This window comes from Erpetoichthys calabaricus, chromosome 6, assembly GCF_900747795.2.
Source record: "Erpetoichthys calabaricus chromosome 6, fErpCal1.3, whole genome shotgun sequence".
NCBI lineage: Eukaryota > Metazoa > Chordata > Cladistia > Polypteriformes > Polypteridae > Erpetoichthys > Erpetoichthys calabaricus.
Genome location: NC_041399.2, coordinates 6,310,219 through 6,332,262, shown reverse-complemented (window position 1 = coordinate 6,332,262; position 22,044 = coordinate 6,310,219). Strand labels below are relative to the sequence as shown.

Genomic DNA, 22,044 nt, shown 5'->3' with positions numbered 1-22,044 from the left:
TCGTTAGGACGAAACAATCTGAACGAAAGAACGTGCAATGTGCTCCTCAGCATATGGAGCTTCGAACAAGCCGCGATGCCCTTGCGTCAGAGCGATGAGGTAGGTGCCAGACAGCTGTCGTGACATATAACCTCCATTTTCAACTTCTGGGTGCGTACCCCCCATACCACTTCACTCAGTCACTCGACTTCTCGTCAGGATGGTGGTGTACGGTATTGAGCTGCGTGTCTTCATGGTGCAAACCTACTGAGTCACCAATTCGTTTAAGCGATGTCAGAATCAAACTGGATGATCGGGTGTTAATGGAAGGTTACTTCCAGCATGATGGAGCAACGTTTCACAGATCGGCAAGGAGCCTGGCAGAAATTGAGTTCTTCTTCGGCAACAGGGTCATTTCAAAGGGGCTTTGACCACCACAGTCACCAGACTTCTTCCTTTAGGGTCTGCTCAAAGGAAAAGTCTATCAGAACAAGCTTCTCACTGTGGATGATTTGAAGGAAAACATCCAACACGAAATTGCCACTACTCCCCATGAGATGCTTGCCGATACGTTCATGAAAAATGGAGCGCCACGTCGAAATGTGTGTGGCAGAAAACGGAAACCACTTCCAGCATCGCATGTAATGCAATCGATTACATGTACAGTGCATCCGGAAGGTATTCACAGCGCATCACTTTTTCCAGATTTTGTTATGTTACAGCCTTATTCCAAAATGGATTAAATTCATTTTTTTCCACAGAATTCTACACACAACACCCCATAATGACAATGTGAAAAAAGTTTACTTGAGGTTTTTGTAAATTTATTAAAAATAAAAAAAATTGAGAAAGCACATGTACATAAGTACCGTAAATACCCGCATATAGGACGATACCATGTATAGGACGCAGTGGATTTTTGACCCTAAAAACCATGGAAAAACCTGTGTACCTGTTTATAGGACGCATTCTGATTTTGAGTTACTGGGGTACTAATTAAAAGCTACTGCCGCTAGCGCCAGTGATTGTATCCATGTGTTTGTGTTAGGCTGGAGTATCTCTGAACAACAAGAAAGAGCGAGAAACATACCGGTACTAGACGGCGAAAATGACATATTGGTGACGTGAATATTCAAAATAAAACAATTTCCAAATGTTACAATAAGGCATACAGGTGGATGTATAGTAAAATGAGCTTTCAAACGCTGTGTCATTCTCTAAAATCGATACAGTATTAGCGACGCTACACCTGAAAAATACTTTAATTTGAAATGGTGTGAAATGCTAGTGCGGGGGCAACGGCTAATCACGCGCGGACTAAGGCATACCCCGCTAGCTACAATTGCAGCACTGCTAACCGACTGTCGCTTGAAAACAAACCTTGCAATTCAAATTGGATTCAAACCACTCCTCTCTGTCCCCGTCACACAGCCATTGAAGGCGAAGGAGAGGCACTGACACATGCGTACATGATCATAAAGTCCAATATCACATTATGTAGTTTTAAAGAGGTAGCTGTTCATTATTACTCAGTCAACATGGCGAAGACAACGCGACAGAGCTATACTGCAAAGTTTAAACAGGAAGTGATCACGTACACGAAAGAACACGTTTGAGAATTGCTGTGTGCAGCGTGTAAAACAGTTTGTGATTGTGGCAGGAGGAGGGTTAGATTTGGCGGGCAGGGCTCTGTCGTGTCGTGCGTAGTGAATTGTTGCTGGGCGGGGCTCTGTGAATTATATATATAGATTTATAATTTTTGTAATAAAAGTATCCATGTATAAGACGGACCTGGGTTTTTAGGCCTACTTCTTAAGAAAAAAGTGCGTCCTATATGCGGGTATTTACGGTATTCACAGCCTTTGCCATGAAGCTCAAAATTGAGCTCAGGTGCATCCTGTTTCCCCTGATCATCCTTGAGATGTTTCTGCAGCTTCATTGGAGTCCACCTGTGGTAAATTCAGTTGACTGGACATGATTTGGAAAGGCACACACCTGTCTATAGAAGGTCCCACAGTTGACCGTTCATTTTAGAGCACAAACCAAGCATGAAGTCAAAGGAATTGTCTGTAGACCTCCGAGACAGGATTGTCTCGAGGCACAAATCTGGGGAAGGTTACAGAAAAATTTCTGCTGCTTTGAAGATCCCAATGAGCACAGTGGCCTCCATCATCCGTAAGTGGAAGAAGTTTGAAACCACCAGGACTCTTCCTAGAGCTGGCTGGCCATCTAAACTGAGCGATCGGGGGAGAAGGGCCTTAGTCAGGGAGGTGACCAAGAACCCGATGGTCACTCTGTCAGAGCTCCAGAGGTCCTCTGTGGAGAGAGGGGAACCTTCCAGAAGGACAACCATCTCTGCAGCAATCCACCAATCAGGCCTGTATGGTAGAGTGGCCAGACGGAAGCCACTCCTTAGTAAAAGGCACATGGCAGCCCGCCTGGAGTTTGCCAAAAAACACCTTAAGGACTCTCAGACCATGAGAAAGAAAATTCTCTGGTCTGATGAGACAAAGATTGAACTCTTTGGCGTGAATGCCAGGCGTCACGTTTGGAGGAAACCTGGCACCATCCCTACAGTGAAGCATGGTGGTGGCAGCATCATGCTGTGGGGATGTTTTTCAGTGGCAGGAACTGGGAGACTAGTCAGGATGAAGGGAAAGATGACTGCAGCAATGTACAGAGACATCCTGGATGAAAACCTGCTCCAGAGCGCTCTTGACCTCAGACTGGGGCAACGGTTCATCTTTCAGCAGGACAACGACCCTAAGCACACAGCCAAGATATCAAAGGAGTGGCTTGAGGACAACTCTGTGAATGTCCTTGAGTGGCCCAGCCAGAGCCCAGACTTGAATCCGATTGAACATCTCTGGAGAGATCTTAAAATGGCTGTGCACCGACGCTTCCCATCCAACCTGATGGAGCTTGAGAGGTGCTGCAAAGAGGAATGGGCGAAACTGGCCAAGGATAGGTGTGCCAAGCTTGTGAATTTAATCCATTTTGGAATAAGGCTGTAACATAACAAAATGTGGAAAAAGTGATGCGCTGCGAATACTTTCCGGATGCACTGTACATACACTACATTAGTATGGGGCCCCCAGGGTGCCCATGCGTTAAGACGGCTCTGGTAGCATGGTGTTCAGGAGCTGGACTGCTTGGGGGAAGAAGCTATTGCACAGTCTAGCAGACCTGCTCCTGATGCTGCACAATCTTCTTCCAGATGGGGTTGGGGGGGGGGGGGTAAACAGTTTGTGGGATTGGTGGTAGGGGTCGGCCACGATGCTGGTGACTTTACATAGGGAGTGGGAGGTGTAAATGTCTTGGAGGCTTGGTAGTCCATTGGCCTCACAAACAGTAGGTCAGGTAGTCCATGATCTGGGCGGTGGGGGGGGGGATCAACATGCAAAGCCTTGATCTTGTTCCCCAGTCAATGAGGCAGAATAGTGTTAAAGGCACTGAAAAAAAATGCAAAAGTCAAAGACCGTGACCGTGACTGTGATGCCAGCTTTGTCCCGGGTGCTCACACTGCATTAGCTGCAATCAACAGAGAAAGACTAAGCTTAGGCTTATGGAGAAGTCTGACTGCGGTTTGCACCCTTGAAGTCACGCGCGACCTCCTGGACCCTCGATGCTCGTGTAAGTAACCCGCTGCATTGTCCCCAACCTTTTCGATTGGCTTGAAGTTGTCTTTCCCTTGCGAAGAGCCGCTCCGCAGAATGCTCTGCACGAGCGCCTCTCATCTCTTCTGACTTGAGCGCGCTTTGCCTCAGAGCTGCAGGCTGGTTCGCTCGCTGGTTTTGCGTGCGTGATGACGTCTCCCGGACTGGACGGCGCGCCTCGACCGCCGCACAGGAGAGCTTGTGCCGCCGCTGCTGCTGCTGCTGGCGGAGAGTGAGATGGCAGAGGGAGCTGGAGGCCCATCTTAAGTAGGAGCGAGCGGATTACTGCAGAGAAGCAGGCGAGGACTGGCTGGGAGCTGCGGCCGTACGGCACGGTAGGAAGCTGAGTCGGGAAAGCATCGTGCCGGTGCTGCCGTTCGTTGTCGTCGACTCGCAGCTGCCAGGCAGGCGGCCAGCGGGGTTTAGGCTGCCGGACAGTGGGGGGGGTGTCACGCACAGTTTCGATGTGGTAAAGATGGCGGCTATTTAGCGCTACTCTACTCTGCTCCGTGCTGACAAGTCCGGAGTCCACGGGACCGGAGTCGTGGCAATTTCCTGGGCTTTCCGCATTGCTCTCGGGCGGGAGCCCCATGCCTTTGTGTTCGAGCGTACGGACGGGTGTCCGGCTAGCGAGTTGTTCGGGCGCCGGTGGTTGGTGGGGGGAGGTCGGGGTCACTTACGGCTGGGCTTTTGTTTATCTGCGCACGAGTGAACTTTTAGCACCCGGCTTGTCTTGTCAGCAGTGCTGAAGTGTCTATGCGGTTAGTGGGAGAGCTGCTGTTACTGGAGCCGGAGCTCCGTGGGGCGGCATCGGCGCTGGGAAACGCCGGGTCAGGTTGCCCATAGCGAAGCGGCGTCGCTGAGTTGGGCGTCTGTCTCTGCCGCAAAGAAAAGTTTGGGCTTCTGCTGCAGAGCCTGAGCTGCTACGCAGGTTACTCCGGGATAAGGTCAAGGTGCAGAGCCGCGTATCAAGCGGCGATTGGTATTTGCCAAAGAAAGCAAGAAGTCTGTTTGTATTGTCGCCTCGGTTGCCCTTACTTGAGGGTTTGCACTTATTGTTATTTCGAGAAATGCAGACACCCCGTGCAGTTTTAAAAATCATAGAGCTCCTCGATCAATATCATCTTTGTTTTCTATAGCAACTTTCTCTACCGTACCGTGTATTCGTTATAGAGCAAACCAACCTGATTGTGGAAGTCCTGAATCCAGTCTCATTCTGTCTGCGGTCAGATTTCTTGCCTTTCTGTCCTAATTGTAAGCCTGTGATTATATTTTGACTTTGCTTTAGTTTTTAGCACTGCGTTCTGTGTTGTAATTCAACACTCATTTCTTTGTATGTGACACATCTGCAGTTCCCTGTGGGATTAATAAAGTTTGTCAAATCTAAAAGAATACTCCACAACAAAATTGATAGTTTTTTTGTCTGTATGCTACCAGTCAAAGGTTTTAGAACACCTTAGTTTTTCCAGTTTTTCTTCAAATGTAATCAGTTGAAATGCAATAAATGGTAAAAAGGTAAACTGCAAGAAGTTTAAATGAAAGTTTAGGTTGGCAAAAACAAAAAAAAGGAAACCTCAGAATATTACAAATGGGTCTTTTCCAGGGAACAACTAATAGGTTACAACTTACTGTGTGGATAGTGCTTTGAGTACTTACAAAAGCGCTATATAAATGTAATGAAATATTAATTATTATGTTCTGCAGCAATTCAAGTAAATGAAGCCTTGAAATTTGAAGCAAAAATTTGCACAGGTGTTCCAACCACTGTTGATTACTTAAAAACCCTCAGTCTGTCTTGAGGTAGAATTGGAGCAGACTACTGTGTTACTAAACCCTCTGAAGTACCACTTGGAGAATATTAATAATTCTTTGCATTTATATAGCGCTTTTCTCACTACTCAAAGCGCTCAGCAATTGCAGGTTAAGAGCCTTGCTCAAGGGCCCAACAGAGTTACAGGATTCGAACCGGCAACCTTCCGATTGCCTGTGCAGATCCCTAGCCTCAGAGCCACCACTCTGCCTATATAATAATTGTTTGCATTTATATATTTAACAAGTAAGCCAGCGATTCTCTAGAGCATAGTAAATCCAAGAATGGCAATCAGTTTCTGTTCCGTCCGATATTTGGATGGATGACATATCATGGAGGGTGGGTGCGTCTGGGGAAATGTCATTTAATTAAATAAGCATATCTGTACTAAAGCGGTTTCGCTTTGTGGAGACGTGATTCCGTTGCCTTTGCTGACACCGACGGCTGGCAGAGTGGAGCACAGCAAGTTTAGCGTACAGGTTGTGGTGTTCGTGTGCCAGCCACGGAGTCTGGGAAGCCGCTGCGTTTGACTCTGGGGCGTGCGCCACGGCGCAGAACGTATGTATATGTGGTGGTGTGGGCAGTCGCGTCCGGGCGGCTGTACAACCTGGCGTGCACGCTTCACGTCAGGTTTAGTTTACAGGTCATAGGCATGGTAAAGTTTCCATTTTATTCAATAACCCTATTTTACCTAAAGCGGTTTCTTTCTGTGGGCGCCTTCGTTCATTGTTTATATCCATACGGGCTCTACAGGTTGTGTTGTTTGGGCGCCACCTACTGACTCTGGGAAGCCGCTGCATTTGACTCTGGGACGCCGCGCCGCAGTGCGCATGCGCTTCGGTGCGTCCCCCGTGCATAAATTAACTGTGGTTTAGTAATATAGATATTAGTGATAATGGCAAGAAAATAGCAATTAACAATTGAAATGAGGCAGAGCATTATTACCCTTAGAAATGTAATAATTTTAGAGAAAGTACAAAAAAATATATCCGTGTCAGTGAGTCCAGTGGTGTCCTACACAATCCAAAAGCAATTGGAAACTGGAAGAAAATCTGATAGGAGGAGATCTGGCAGAGCCAAAGTCACCAGCCAATCAGAAGATGAGTTTCTGAGGGTCACCAGCTTGTGTGATCACAGGCGCCGCACAGCACAACAGCTTCACAGTGCAGGTTGAGAAAAGCAAGTCTCAGTTTCTACTGTGAAGTAATGTTTTGAATTACTGTTTAAAGTAGTAGGGCTTGGTAGTGTGTTAGCTGTTATGGATGTAATGAGAAGTCAAGCAAAATGACACCTTTTATTGGCTAGTTGAACCGATTACAATAAGCAAGCTTTCGAAGTTCCTACTTCAAGTACGTTGAATACAACCTGGTTAGGAGCTTTTGTATTGCAACATTCACACAACTCTACTGTACCGTGTATTCGTTATAGAGCAAACCGACCTGATTGTGGAAGTCTTGACTCCAGTCTCATTCTGTTTGCGGTCTGATTTCTTGCCTTTCTGTCCTAATTGTAAACCTGTGATTATATTTTGACTTTGCTTTAATTTTTAGCACTGCGTTCTGTGTTGTAATTCAACACTCATTTCTTTGTATGTGACGCATCTTCATTTCCCTGTGGGATTAATAAAGTTTGTTAAATCTAAAAGAATACCCCACAACAAAAAATGATACATTTTTTTTTCCTGTATGCTACCAGTCAAAGGTTTTAGAACACATACATTTTTCCAGTTTTTCTTCAAATTTAATCAGTTGAAATGCAATGGATGGTAAAAAAGTAAACTACATGAGGTTTATTTTAAAGTTTAGGTTGGCAAAAACAGAAAAAAAGGAAACATCAGAATATTACAAATGGGTCTTCTCCAGGGAACAACTAATAGGTTACAACCTACTGTGTGGATAGCGCTTTGAGTACTGAGAAAAGCGCTATATAAATGTAATGAATTATTAATTATTATTATGTTCTGCAGCAATTCAAGTAAATGAAGCCTTGCAATTTGAAACAAACAATTAGCACAGGTGTCCCAACCTCTGTTGATTACTTAAAAACCCACAGTCTGTCTTTAAAGCAGAGAGAAACTACAAATATATCAGTGTCAGTGAGTCCAGTGGTGTCCTACACAATCCAAAGGCAATTGGAAACTGGAATAAATTCTAATAAGAAGAGATCTGGCAGAGCCAAAGTCACAAGTCAATCAGAAGACGAGTTTCTGAGGGTCACCAGCTTGTGTGATCGCAGGTGCCGCACAGCACAACAGCTTATCAATGCAGGTCGAAAAAAGCAAGTCTGAGTTTGTACTGTGAAGTAATGCTTTAAAGTAGTAGGGTGTTGTACTGTGTTGGCCGTTATGGATGTAATGAGAAGTTGTAACGGCCGACCCCTTACCCAGCCGGCAGCTACACCTCCATGTGGCCTGGATAATTTACTGAGTATGAATCTAACTATCAAACCGTACCTCTAACAAATTACACTTTTCCCCACAATTGACGGTGTAAATATAAACACAAAAAAGCAGGTATGTAAAATTATACTGATTAAATGTATTAAATGAAATAAGACAAATGCAAAAATAGACATAAACATATAAATATCCCTCCACCTCATCAACAACGAGACACCATCATATATAAATACAACAAAACCCTCCCTTGCCCCGTAACGTATAACAAACAACACGAATGACACAAAATGAATGATATACGGAATGATTGTGAACTTGAGTCCAGTTATAAAAACTGTCCTGAATACGGTTGACTGAACTAGCAATAAATGAGTCGTTTGATTTTCCCGGTACAAAATGGAGCCGCCTCACTGTGAATCCTCGGCGCGTGGTGGATGGTGAAGTCCGACCCCGGGGCCTCTTTTGATGAGGGTATTGAAGTAAGTCCAGCGGATTGAAAAACAAACTGGATGAAAATGCGCGATGTGGGATACAGCAGGTACAGATGGCTCGTGGTCGTGAAAATGAAAAGTCTCCTTCTCCTTCCTTTCTCTTCTCCCGGGTATTCCCTCCTGATTACTTAAATAGTCCTGTGACGGCTGTAATTGATTAATAGTGAACAGGTGCTTTGGGACGGCATCCACTGATACACACACAGACAGCAAACGGGACAATGGAACAAGACGCATTCAGTACTGACATTTGACAACACTAACTATGTAGCCCCGCTACAAAGTCAAGCAAAATTATTGGTTAACTGAACCAATTGCAGTAGGCAAGCTTTTGAGGCAACTGCTTTAAGTAGGTTGAGTACAACCTGCCTACAAGCTTCAGGAAAATTTAAGGAGGTCATGGAAAATGAAATGAGTTGTAAGCTTCAGGGATTCTTATGTTAAGATTCTTCACTGCTGGTGGAGTCCCCAGATGTGTGCCTCGCCCCAATCCTGTCTCTTGAGCTCCACTGGCAGTTCCTTTGACCTCATGGCTTGGTGGTTGCACAACTGTGGGATCTTCTATAGAAAGGTTTGTGTGCCTTTCCTAATTGTGTCCTGTCAATTGAATTGAACACGGGTGGATTCCAGACAAGGAATTGAATCATCTCCGTTGTGATCAGTAGAATGGGATGCACCTAAGCCACATTTCAAGTGTCATAGTAAAGGGTCTGAACACTTGTGTCAACGTGATACTTCAGTTTTTTTTTTATTTTTAATAAATTTACAAAACAAAAATGATAGTCCTGTTTTTTTGCATTGCCATTCTGGGGTATTGAGTGTTGCTTAATGTGGGGAAGAAACACTACAAGTTTAGTAGAAGGGTGTAACCTAACAAAATGTGTTAAAAGTAAAGTGGTGTAATTACTCTGTGAATCCACCGTGTTAACTTCCAGGTATTTGATTATACTGGGCGACATTTGCAGTCCTGTTTTATTCACTATATTGTATTTTGTTTTTTTCTGCAGCTGGCTGTGATGAGCAGGAGTGGGTGTTGAAGCCTTTGTTTATGTGTAATTTACTACACATATAGAACGATCTTGTGCAGCAACTTATTTTGTTGCCATATTTACATTATAAAGTGCCTAAGTAATGAGGCGTTTTAAGGGTGCTATATAAATAGAGGTGGATAGATTGGATGCCAGGTCTGTTGCTCACCAGTGCTTTTTTGTATGTCATGTAGGGGTGGAAAAACAGTTCTTTTCAATTTTGTACATAGCACAAATCTCGCTGGACTGGCTCAGAAAGGAATGCACATATTTAAGTATAATAGTTAAACCACACAGTGTGTACACACACACGCATGAAAGCGTATACGCTGATTAAGCTCATGTGGTTGTTTGTATTTGAAAATGTTTGACGTGTGTCCTGCTATAGCCTCGTGTCTAATGATTCCCTTTACTGCTGTTTGCAATAAGTAGGGAAACATTTTTGCTGATTTTATATGAATACTGTTGCCCACAAGAGAGAGACACTTCAGTGAATAGACAGTGAAACTTGTTGAAAGCTATATGTCTTGCAAAAGTCATAGGCACAAGACTGGCTTTTAAACAAAACCAAAAAGTATTTGGCAAGATGGGACTGCCAGTGTGTCGTATCATTAATTTGAACATTAGGAACTAGACATAATACATGTGTGTGAATGAGAAGCAGGTCAGTGGAGTAGTGAGGATGCAGGGAGTAGAGTTGGCGAAGGTGGAGGAGTTTAAATACTTGGGATCAACAGTAGAGAGTAATGGGGATTGAGGAAGAGAAGTGAAGAATAGAGTGCAGGCAGGGTGGAGAAGAGTGTCAGGAGTGATTTGTGACAGACGGGTATCAGCAAGAGTGAAAGGGAAGGTCTACAGGACGGTAGTGAGACTAGCTATGTTATATGGGCTGGAGACGGTGGCACAGGAGATGGAGCAGGAGGTTGCAGAGTTACAGATGTTAAGATTTGCATTGTGTGTGACAAGGATGGATAGGATTAGAAATGAGGACATTAGAGGTTGGACGGTTGGAAGTCAGAGAGGCGAGATTGCGTTGGTTTGGCCATGTGCAGAGGAGAGATGCTGGGTATATTGGGAGAAGGGTACTAAGGATAGAGCTGCCAGGTAAGAGGAGAAGAAGGAAGGTCTAAGACACGGGTGTCGATCTCCGGGCCTGGAGGGCCGCAGTGACTGCAGGTTTTCATTCTAACCCTTTTCCTAATCAGTGACCAGTTTTCACTGGTATTTAACTCCTTTTCCCTTCAATTTAATAGCCATGTTTTTAAGGATTCAGTCCTCTGAATTGATTCGCTTCTTCATTAAATGGCTGCCAAACAGAAATGAGATGTGAAACGAGCCAACAGATGACCAGCTGAACTGGGGCTTCTAACTCCAACCAATCTTTTAATGAGAAGCCAATTCTTGCTGTTAATTAAACTCCTTATTTAATTCCGCAGCTTGTTGCTGCTCTCATTTTGCCACAGCAGACATTTCCAAAACTGTTGATTTTCTGTTTTTTCAAAGAACACCGTCGAGATTGTTTGGTGACCTCGGAGATCAACCTTACTGAGACCCTCACATTCCTTTATGTTCAGATAATGTGGTTAGCTGGTGATGTGGCAGCTTGTTTTGTGTCTCATTATTGTTTGGCTGCTCATTAAGGAAAAAGAAAGAACTAAGGGGTCCGAGTCAAGTTAATTAAAACAAAGGCAAAAGAAGTTAATTAGCAGCAAAAACTGGTCACTAATGAAGAAGACAGTTAGATTGAAAACCTGCAGCCACTGCGGCCCTCCAGGACTGGAGTTCGACATCCCTTGTCTAAGAGGAGGTTTAGGGATGTGGTGAGAGAGGACATGCAGGTGATGGGTGTGACAGAGCAAGATGACGAGGACAGAAAGATATGGAAGAAGATGATCCGCTGTGGTGACCCCTAACGGGAGCAGCCAAAAGAAGAAGTTAAACTTTTTTCTTAAACTAATTTGTAAAAGTTTGTTTTCCTGGTGTTCTGAAACTTTTAATGATACTGAGAAAAAAAAATTGTGACAACTTCAAACTTGCTTAATCCACTTCAGAGTTTGGGTGGGGTGCTGAGCCTATTCAAACAAATTGGTTATAAAGTAGGATCTAACCCAGTACTGGGTGGGAGTCCACTGCTAGGCCCACTCAAGTGCACTTTCTCACAAGGCTAATTTAGAAACTTCACTTAACCTAACCTTAACCGCTGCTATTTGTAATATTAAAAAATTATTTGAATAGGAATATAAGCATCAAGCTGGTTATGTTTGTAAATGTGAACAAGCTAGAATCCATTGAATCATCAGAGGGTACAGGCTTTGGCAGGTTTATGGCTGATGAAATTTAATGCCAGTAAATGTAAAGTATCACAAGTAAAAAATGTGAGGTTTGAATACACAGCGGGTGGTCTGGAAATCGAACGTACACCTTATGAGAAGGATTTAGGGGTCGTAGTGGACATGTCGCTATCAACTGCCAAACAATGTTTCATGTGCCATTAAGAAGTCTAACAAAATGTCAGGTTATATAGCGCCCTGATGTGTGGAGTACAAGTCACAAGAGGTTATGCTGAATCTTTATAACACACTGGTGAGGCCTCATCTGGAGTTCTGTGTGCAGTTTTGGTCTCCAGGCTACAAAAAGGACTTAACGGCACTAGAAAAGGTCCAGAGAAGAGTGACTCGGCTGATTTCAGGGCTACACAGGATATCTTATGAGGAAAGATTAAAAGAGCTGAGCCTTTACAGTTTAAGCAAAAGAAGACTAAGAGGGCACTTGACTGAAGTGTTTAATGAAGGAGATTAGTATCGTAGATCGAGGCTGTGACTTTAAAATGAGTTCAAGAACACGGGGACACAGATGGAAACTTGATAAGGGTACATTTTGCACAAACATTAGGAAGTTTTCTTTACCCAGAGAACCACAGACATGTGGAATAAACTACCAAGTAGAGTGGTACACAGTATGACTCCAGGGTCCTTTTAAAAAAGACTTCATATTTTTTTGTTTGTAATGTCTGTATGTTGTCTTGCGTGAACTTGTCTTTTATGCACCTGTCTTTTATGTCTGCACATTGAGCCTGGAGCAGCGCAATTTCGTTCAGCTATGCATCCGTTGTACTGTTGTATGGTATGAATGACAATAAAGTTCACTTACTTAGTCACTTACTTTTTTTTTTTTTTTGAAGAAATAAGTGAATAAGACTGGGGAGTTTTTTTTTTTTTTTTTTTGTTTTTTTGAGCTGAATGGCATGTTCTAGATTTTTCTAATGTTCTAACGTACGGGTATTTTTCTCTTCTCGGTACTCAAATGTGGCACTTGTTGCCACTGCCTACCTGCCAAGTTGTTCTGCCTACCTAAGGTAAAGTCGTCTCTGATGGAGGATCACAGGAATTGTTGGATAGAGGGGTGCTTTCGTCGGATTGGCTGGCCCAGCCTCAGCTGTGAAATAGCCAATTGGGGGGGCAGCTTGATGGCTGAGGTCTCCAGGACTCTGAACAAATCCAAATCATATTCTGTGATATCATCTACTGTTGAATTCTGCTCTGTACTTGAAATATTTTTATTTTACAATTATACTGCATTGTGGGTTACTTGTGTTATGTACTGTTCTGTGTATAGTATTGTATTGACCCCCCTTCTCTTTGACACCCACTGCATGCCCAACCTACCTGGAAAGGAGTCTCTCTTTGAACTGCCTTTCCTAAAGTTTCTTCCATTTTTATCCTTACAAGGTTTTTTCTTGTCTTCTTAGAGAGTCGAGGCTGGGGGCCTGTCAAGAGATATTGGGCTATACAAAAATAAATTGTATTGTATGACTTTTGGATTAGAAACAGAGTCCTCAGAGAAAAACCTACATAGATATGGAGAATATGTGCAGATTCCATCCAGACAACCTCAAGATGTGGAATTTGAGTTGAGGACACAGAGTCCCAGAGGCAGTGGCATTATCCACCGAGTCACCATTCTGCACGTAATGGAGATAAGACCAAATCAGTGTATGAAAAGTAGCAACATAAATAGCAGTGAGAGGTACAGCGGGTCCATAAAGTATTCAGACCTCTTCACTTTCTGCACTCTTATGTTGTACATTTCATTTTAAATGGACACTTTTGAAATTTGTGCCCACCATTCTACACTTAATATTTCATAATGATGAAGTTGTCATGTTTTCAGAGAGTGAGAGAGAGCTTTATTGTCACTATACATGTATGTAATGAAGTTTAGTTGACATTTCTGCCATTATAGCCAAGTATATGTATTGTAGACATACAAATAGAGAGTGACATAGATATAAGCATTCTGCTTTGTGGCTGAGTTGCTGTTGCTCCTAAACATTTCCACTTTCTAATAATACCACTTACAGTTGACCGTGGAATATCCAGCTGGGATGAAATTTCACAAACTGTTTTATTGCAAAGGTGACATCACGGTACCACGCTTGGAGTCACTGAGCTCTTCAGGATGACTCATTTTGTTTCACAAATGTTTGTAAATGGAGACTGCATGGCTAGGTGCTTGATATTATACACCTGAGGCAATGGGTCTGACTGAAACACCAGAATTCAATAATTAAGAGGTGCGTCCTGATACTTTTGTGTACATAGTATATGTTAAAACAGTGTGATCTGGGTATGCAGCCGCCAGAATTTATACTGCAAATCATTGGTGGCTCAGGTTGAATATGTGAAAGGGAGATGAATGTTATTTACTTCACAGCACATGAAGAATGACATGTATTTTTAAGTTACAGGGATATCATTACAGGCTTCATGTTTGCTTTCAGATTCTCTGCAGCCGATGATGACATTTAGCTCTTTTTTTTTTTTTTTTGTGTCTGCAGTTTAATAACATTGAAACGTTTCTCCAAAGGAGAACTCCAGAAGTGAACTTGTGCTTGTAAATTGAGATTTTTAAGAAATCGGATTTCTGCCTTAACCGGGTTGCTCACCTTATCCCTGTTTTGTGTGAGCATGTAAACACACTCAGTGTATTAGTTATTCATCACCATAAAAATCTTCCCCTGCACCTCAAATAAACAGACAACATGTACCAGACAAAACAAGAAACCCCTACAGTTTAACATAGATTCATATTATAATGAAGTATTGTCAATGGAGGCTTTCCCATTGTGGGAACTTTTTCAGGAACCAGGGACTTTTTAGAAACTCGTGAACTTTTGTAGCATTCCCAGCACAGGAAACTGGGCCATTTGTATTTCCTGGTAAGTAGTTCCTTGTACACTTTTAGCCTCTACTCCAGGGTTTTAACTTTTTGTTCCACCTGGGTCTATCGTGAGTGGGGCTCAGGTGATGAATTGTGCTGATTGGTTGACCAAAATCACTGACTCCATCTAAGAAATCTGTTAATAGTTTGGACTTTGGAGAATTCTTCATAAAGATTGAATGCCGAACTTTGTACCGTATCACTCTTCATATCCACCTCCCTGGTGTGCCATGCTATGCCATGCACCACATCAAAGCAATAATCTCCTTCATAAAGTCGCAATCACTTTGAAGCAGTAAGGTGGCACTGTCCCTCATGAACTCCAGATTACTCCGTACTTCACACCACATCACTGTTGATGGTTGCCTCCCTTGAGCACCGTACCATACACACTGCATCAAAGCAATAAGTTGGGTTCCCAGCAAATTTCAAACATGCCTTACTTCGCACCACATCACTCTTCTTTGCATGTCACAATATTTTACCTAAAGGTTACAGAGGGAGCTCAAAACACGAAATTGGTCAGGGACTGCAAGTGGCCCAGGGCCTACATTATACAGGATCTCAGTGGTTCTTATCACATCCCACATCGATTATTGTAATTCCTTGCTGGCAGAAGCCCCTTCTAATCTTATCTCAGCTCCAGCTTATTCAAAACTCGGCTGCAAGAGTCCTTACACAGACAAGCAGCAGTGAGCACATCATACCCATCCTGCTCCACCTTCGCTGGCTCCCTGTGTCCTACAGGATTGAATATCAAATCCTACTAATAACCTACAAAGCCTTAAACGACCCTGCGCCAAACTACTTCAGTGACCTTCTCCATCACTATGTGCCTGTCCGCCCACTAAGGTCCTCTGATTCTGGCAATCTTGTTGTACTCCACACTAATCTATGCTCCATGGGTGAGAGGTCCTTCAGCTGTATAGCGCCCAGACTCTGGAATGACCTACCAAAATTAATCATGTCAGCTGACTCCATGAATTCTTTAAAAAAAAAAAAAAAAAAAAACAACTCAAAACTCATCTGTTCAGGAAGGCTTTTAGCTCTACTTGACTACCCTTCTCTCAGTTTACCTTTATGTCAAGATGCTCATGTAACCTGTATGTGTGTGCAGACCATCAATTATGTTGTCTGTTAGGCTTTTTTTCTCTGAATTTACTGTCTTAATCTTCTTTATTTATTTATCTGGTTTGTACAATGCTCTATACTGTATACCCTGCCGTTCTATCTTAAACTCTGTGAAGTGCCTTGAGCAAAAGAAAGGTGCTATATAAATGTATATTTTTTTAAATTTTCTTGAAAACAAAGTTCCTACTGTGGAAAAATCCATTATCATGTACTCTGTCCTTTTCCAAAACTGCTCGATGACCAGTATTAAGTTAATAAGTTACTATGTGTAACTTGGTTCAAAACAACACAAATGTGAAGTGACAGAACATAAAACACAGTACAGGAAGTAGATATTAGAAAGGCTCCATAATAGTTTAAAATTATTGCTGCTGTTTTAACTATAAAATGTCAGTGATGCAGTTGGACAGCCTAACCAGCAGCACTACCAAGTGTGTGTGTGTCACTAAAGTAATGGACCTTCAGTCTTGGTACAAGTACTATGACTGAAGGGCTGTGTCTCATCACCGATTCCAGAGTTGGCGGCCCTGTATCTGCCACAGTAGTTTTCTTTATCCTAGTGGTCCGTATGCTCGAGAGTGATGGAATTCTGTAAAGTAAAATAAATAATGAGGGAGTAAGGAAAGAAAAGGCTAGATTAGATAAATTGTTTCCCAACTTTATACTTCAAAACCAACCCGAACCTCCCGGAAATAAAATTGAAAGTTTTGATGAGATTTATAAAATCATCTTATGATCCTTGATGCATAATTGTAATATTAATAATGTAAAAAGGTTAATATTCATCCCAATAAAATGGAAAGGTTTGGAAAGCTGAGTTTTAGCCTTCTTTGGGTATAACGTCTTGTGATGTGTTCTTGGGTTTCTAAGTATATTTTTGCAGTGGCAAGATATCCATCCATCCATCATCCAACCCGCCACATCCTAACCACAGGGTCACGGGGGGTCCGCTGGAGCCAATCCCAGCCAACACAGGGCACAAGGCAGGAAACAAACCCCAGGCAGGGCGCCAGCCCACCGCAGGCGGCAAGATATCCTTTATCTGTATTTTTTATTTGGTAAATGAACGCTGATGCATTGCTTCTCCTACTCGCCTTGAATTATGAGTTAATTAGTGTGTTTTATTGAATAATCTGAAGTCTCTTCTTCTTTCAGCTGCTCTTGTTAGGGGTTGCCACAGCAGATCATCTCTTTCCATCTCTTCCTATCCTCGTCATCTTGCTCTGTCACACCTATCACCTGCATATCCATAAATCTTCCCATAGGCCTTCCTCTTCTCCTCTTCCCTGTCAGCTCTATCCTTAGTACCCTTCTCCCAACTATCCCCAGCATCTCTCCTCTGCACATGTCCAAACCAACGCAGTCTTGCCTCTCTGACTTTGTCTCCCAACCGTCCCACCTGAGCTGACCCTCTAATGTCCTCATTTCTAATCCTGTCCATCCTTGTCAAACCCAGTGCAAATCTTAGCATCTTTAACTCTGCCACCTCCAGCTCTGTCTCCTGCTTTCTGGTCAGCTGCAGTCGAGATACAATGCTGTATATTAGTCTGGCAACTCTCCGGTTTAAATTTGTTAACTAACTTGAAACTCTTAATGATCAGTAGTTAAGGCCGATATCACATTATGCAATTTATAATCGTGAGATATGTCAGATTAGCCCACCACAGTTGCTGATCGTGTCTCCAGACCAAGTCAGTTTAGCTGTCCATGTTACATTTATTAATTGTCTGCCAACTGTCCAGCACTGTCATGCTTGCGTCTTATTCTGACAGCCAATTGCATGCTGCCTGATGAAGCCCTTGCTGTACAAAGTGTTAGCAGCAGCAGCAGCAGTGTTGCCCATCCTTTTTTTTTTTTCTTTTCTCCATTCTGTTAATAGTTAAAACTTGAGACATTAGAAAGATGAGTCTCTTGTTTGTTAGGTTCAAAACACTGGTGTTCCTTATTCCTCTTCATTACATTTTATGCATTGTACTCCTGGGTGAGCATTCAGTGGTTGTCAGCTCTCCTGCACAAAGGCAAACCTCTTCAATTTATAGTAGTGAGTCATGAACTAGTTAGTTTGAGTCTCTGAGTATGTCACGCTAGGCAATGGGCTTCACAGGAGTACCCCACCAGCTGCCTCGGACTTGCTAAGATTACATAAATGAAGGCAACAACTCCAAATTGCTGTAAAAGCTTTCTAGTGTGAAATAGGCTTAACAAAACAAAAGCTGTTTCTGTAGAGAACTTGTTATATGTGTCTGGGTGTCTTTTGGAGATTTGGGCATCCTGTTGACATCTCTAGAGTCAGGGTTCTTAACAATCACAAATGCCCCTAGACTGAGGCAAAAATAAAAAGATCTTTTGTGTATTTAATACACTTCTGTCCTTTTACCACCCCTGGATGAGTGCAGTGGACTGTGTAGTGTAGCAATTGTTCTCTGTCTGGTAGGGCAGATTAACAGGGGCACCCACCACGAGAAGGTTTGCAACATGCCCCCTAGTTCAAGAGTAGAAAGGTTCAAGCAACTGATGGACTCCAGACACCCACTTCACCATCACTAGGGGGTAAATCGCCGACTACCTTCTCGTCGGAGCTTCGCCACAGTGGAACCCCTTAATCCAAAGCAGTCCACAACACATAGGCTTGAGAGGTGGCGAGAAAGGACAATGAAGCTCTACCTACACCTCAGGAGCATCTACCCACAAACGAAGATCCCTCTCTAGGAAAGACTGGATCGTGCTTAGCCAAGCTAAGTCAAAGGTGGGCAAAACAAGGGATAGCCTATTAAGATGGGGCCTCACAACAAGCACTGAATGTCCCTGTGGTGAGCCCACCCAAACAATGGACCACATTCTCCATGAACAGTCCCGAGGCCCCACGTGTACCAATGAAGATCTTAAGGATGCTAATGATGCCGCTGTTACCTGGATACGGCAGTGGCATGATAAGATATGATGAATATACTTCTATGTTAAATGCCATCAAGAGCCTTACAAGTAAAAGATTTTTTTTCTCCCTCTAAAGTCCTTTCCTTGAGGTCAAATACCATTTATCTGATCAGCTTTCAGTTGCTGATCTTTTAAAATTCCCAATTTTTCTCAGGCTCTGGACTACTTAGAATAATCTATTAACTTAAACTGAATTGTTTTCCAATTCTTTCCTGCTCAGTTGTCTTCAGAAAATGTATTACTAAGATTTCTTTGCTTAGTTTATGTTTAGGGTTTGAACTTCGGTGTGGTTTTGTGGAAACCATGCATGTTACTTTAAAACCATGTATAGTATAACTTATTAAATAACAAAAACACGTGATTCTCGCATGCTTTGGTAGATGATGTGACCAATCAGCTGCCAGTTGCAATCATTTTAATGTGAAGTGTCACGCAATTAACCCTGCCATCATTTCAGCTCCCTCATTTAATCACTTTTTAATACAGCAGCATGCTTAGCCCTGATAAATTAGATAGAACCTCATTTGTCGCCAGGGGGAAATTTGGCCTTTTACACAAGTTCTATAAATAAATACATACATAAATAATTATATGTACACAGATGCTATGTTCTGAACGCACACCAGAATAACTCAAAATGAAGAAAAATATATAAAGAAAGAAAACCGACTTGGTTGTCCTAGTCCCAGTGAGGCTTCATATAGGCTAATTGCTGTTGATATAAAGATGCCCCAGTCGTGTTTCTTGACACACTTTTGCTGAATACTGTATTGGCTGAAAGTCCTCAGTGTTGGTGTGTGTCACAGAGAGGATGTGTAGCATTGTTCGTAATGGCACTCAGTTTTGTCTTTATTCTCTCCTTTGCTACGACCTCCAGGGAATCCTGAGTGCATCCTGTGACAGAACCTGCCCTTTTAATTCGTTTGTTGATTCAGTGGTCCTCTCTTGCAGTGATGTTACTAGCCTAGCCTAGCACAGCACACTGGCCATCACATAATGGAGAAGATGTGAAGAAAATCTCTATCCACATTAAAGAAACTCAGTCTAATAAGACACGAGCGTCTCCTTTGCCCTTTCTTCTTTTGTTCCTCTGTGTCCCGAGACCAGCCTAACTTGTCATTGATGTGGACCCCCATGTAGGAGTGCACCACATCCACTCTCTGAATAGTGACCAGACACAGAGGCTGTTTGGTGCGGTGAAAGTCAATAAGCAGTTCCTTGGTATGTTCAGGTGCAGACAATTCTCTTTGCACCAAGAAACAAAGGAGTTTTCTCATTATCCTCTGATTGTAATGCATATGGCGACAGTTATCTGTACAACCACTCCTCCATATTGTAACTAGCTTATCCAGTTCAGGGTTGCTGTGGGCAGGTGCTGTCGCAAAAAGACTCCAGACAGTCAAAAAGGTTTGGGGTAGCCACCCGTATGTTATGATCCTGGATGCAAAAGGTTTAAAAATGATTGAGTACTTTGCAAGTATTGAATCCAAAACAGAACTGAATACGTGGAGGTAAGATGGCAGTTTTAAGGGCTGGTGGAGGAAATGATGTCATCTATGTTGGAACCAGAAGTGACATCATCAGAGGAACCGGGACCCGGAAGTGACATCATCAGCGGCACAGAAAACAGAAGTAACGTCATCAGAGGAGCAGAGGACCTGGCGGGATTTCCCGAGAATGGTCTGCAAGGAACTGAGAGAGACAGTCAGCACACTCCGCCACCCCCTGGTCTGATATAGTATTACAATTACTCAAGTCCTTTAGCTGCCTCCTAATCGCACATGTGTGACAGTGTCCATCACTGCTACAGTGGGCAAGAGACAGGGATCCACTTTGGGTGTCGGCCGCCACTCTAGCACACATGAACACATCGGTATACAATGCTGAGTAAATGAACCTCTCAGTTCATTCATGTCAAAATAAAATGTATTTAGTTACTATCTCAAAGTCCACAATGGTCAGTCATTTGTGTGGCTCGCCTCATAAGGCTAATCCATTTAATGATAAGGCACCTTTTAAAGGGTCATTTTAATGTGTTAATGGAACTGCAAAATGGAATGAAATGTTCAGCAAGCAAGGCTGATACGACAGTATTTTTCATTGCTACAAATGAATCAGCAAGCACTAAATTTGTGTTGTCCATTTTGATTTGGAAGCCAAAGCTCAGCTTTCTTTAGTGTAAACACTGAAATGTTATATATATGCAGTTGAAAGCACCGCTGCGTGGCGTTAGAGAGACCTGGAGGACTTTGCCCATGTGATAGTTTAATCTAATGTAGTTTTAAACATACAGGTGCTAGTCATAAAATTAGAATATCATGACAAAGTTGATTTATTTCAGTAATTCCATTCAAAAAGTGAAACTTGTATATTAGATTCATTCATTACACACAGACTGATATATTTCAAATGCTTATTTCTTTTAATGTTGATAACTGACAACTAATGAAAGTCCCAAATTCAGTATCTCTGAAAATTAGAATATCAATTAAGACCAATGCAAAAAAAGGATTTTTAGAAATGTTGGCCAACTGAAAGGTATGAACATGAAAAGTATGAGCATGTACAGCACTCAATATTTAGTTGGGGCTCCTTTGCCCTGGATTACTGCAGCAATGCGGCGTGGCATGGAGTCGATCAGTCTGTGGCACTGCTCAGGTGTTATGAGAGCCCATGTTGCTCTGATAGTGGCCTTCAGCTCTTCTGAATTGTTGGGTCTGGCGTATTGCATCTTCCTCTTCACAATACCCCATAGATTTTCTATGGGGTTAAATCAAGAACAGGGATACCATGGTCCTTAAACCAGGTACTGGTAACTTTGGCACTGTGTGCAGGTGCCAGGTCCTGTTGGAAAATGAAATCTGCATCTCCATAAAGTTCGTCAGCAGCAGGAAGCATGAAGTGCTCTAAAACTTCCTGGTAGATGGCTGCGTTGACCTTGGACCTCAGAAAACACAATGGACCAGCACCAGCAGATGACATGGCACCCCAAACCATCACTGACTGTGGAAACTTTACACTGGACCTCACGCAACGTGGATTCTGTGCCTCTCCTCTCTTCCTCCAGACTCTGGGAACTTGATTTCCAAAGGAAATGCAAAATTTGCTTTCATCAGAGAATATAACTTTGGACCACTCAGCAGCAGTCCAAAGGCGAGACGCTTCTGACGCTGTCTCTTGTTCAAGAGTGACTTGACACAAGGAATGCGACAGCTGAAACCCATGTCTTGCATACGTCTGTGTGTGGTGGTTCTTGAAGCACTGACTCCAGCTGCAGTCCACTCTTTGTGAATCTCCCCCACATTTTTGAATGGGTTTTGTTTCACAATCCTCTCCAGGGTGCGGTTATCCCTATTGCTTGTCCACTTTTTTCTACCACATCTTGTCCTTCCCTTCG

The 22,044-nt window shown here is 42.9% G+C and overlaps 1 protein-coding gene across 1 annotated transcript in view; it reads left to right on the top strand.

Moving 5' to 3' along the window:
- Positions 1-3,803: 3,803 nt before the first annotated feature.
- LOC114653195 (NEDD4-like E3 ubiquitin-protein ligase WWP1) overlaps positions 3,804-22,044 on the top strand; it is a 283,227-nt gene continuing 264,986 nt past the window's right edge. The window contains exon 1 of the mRNA XM_028803376.2: positions 3,804-3,970. The gene's annotated coding sequence lies outside the window, so the exon portion shown is untranslated. The remainder of the gene's footprint in view (positions 3,971-22,044) is intronic.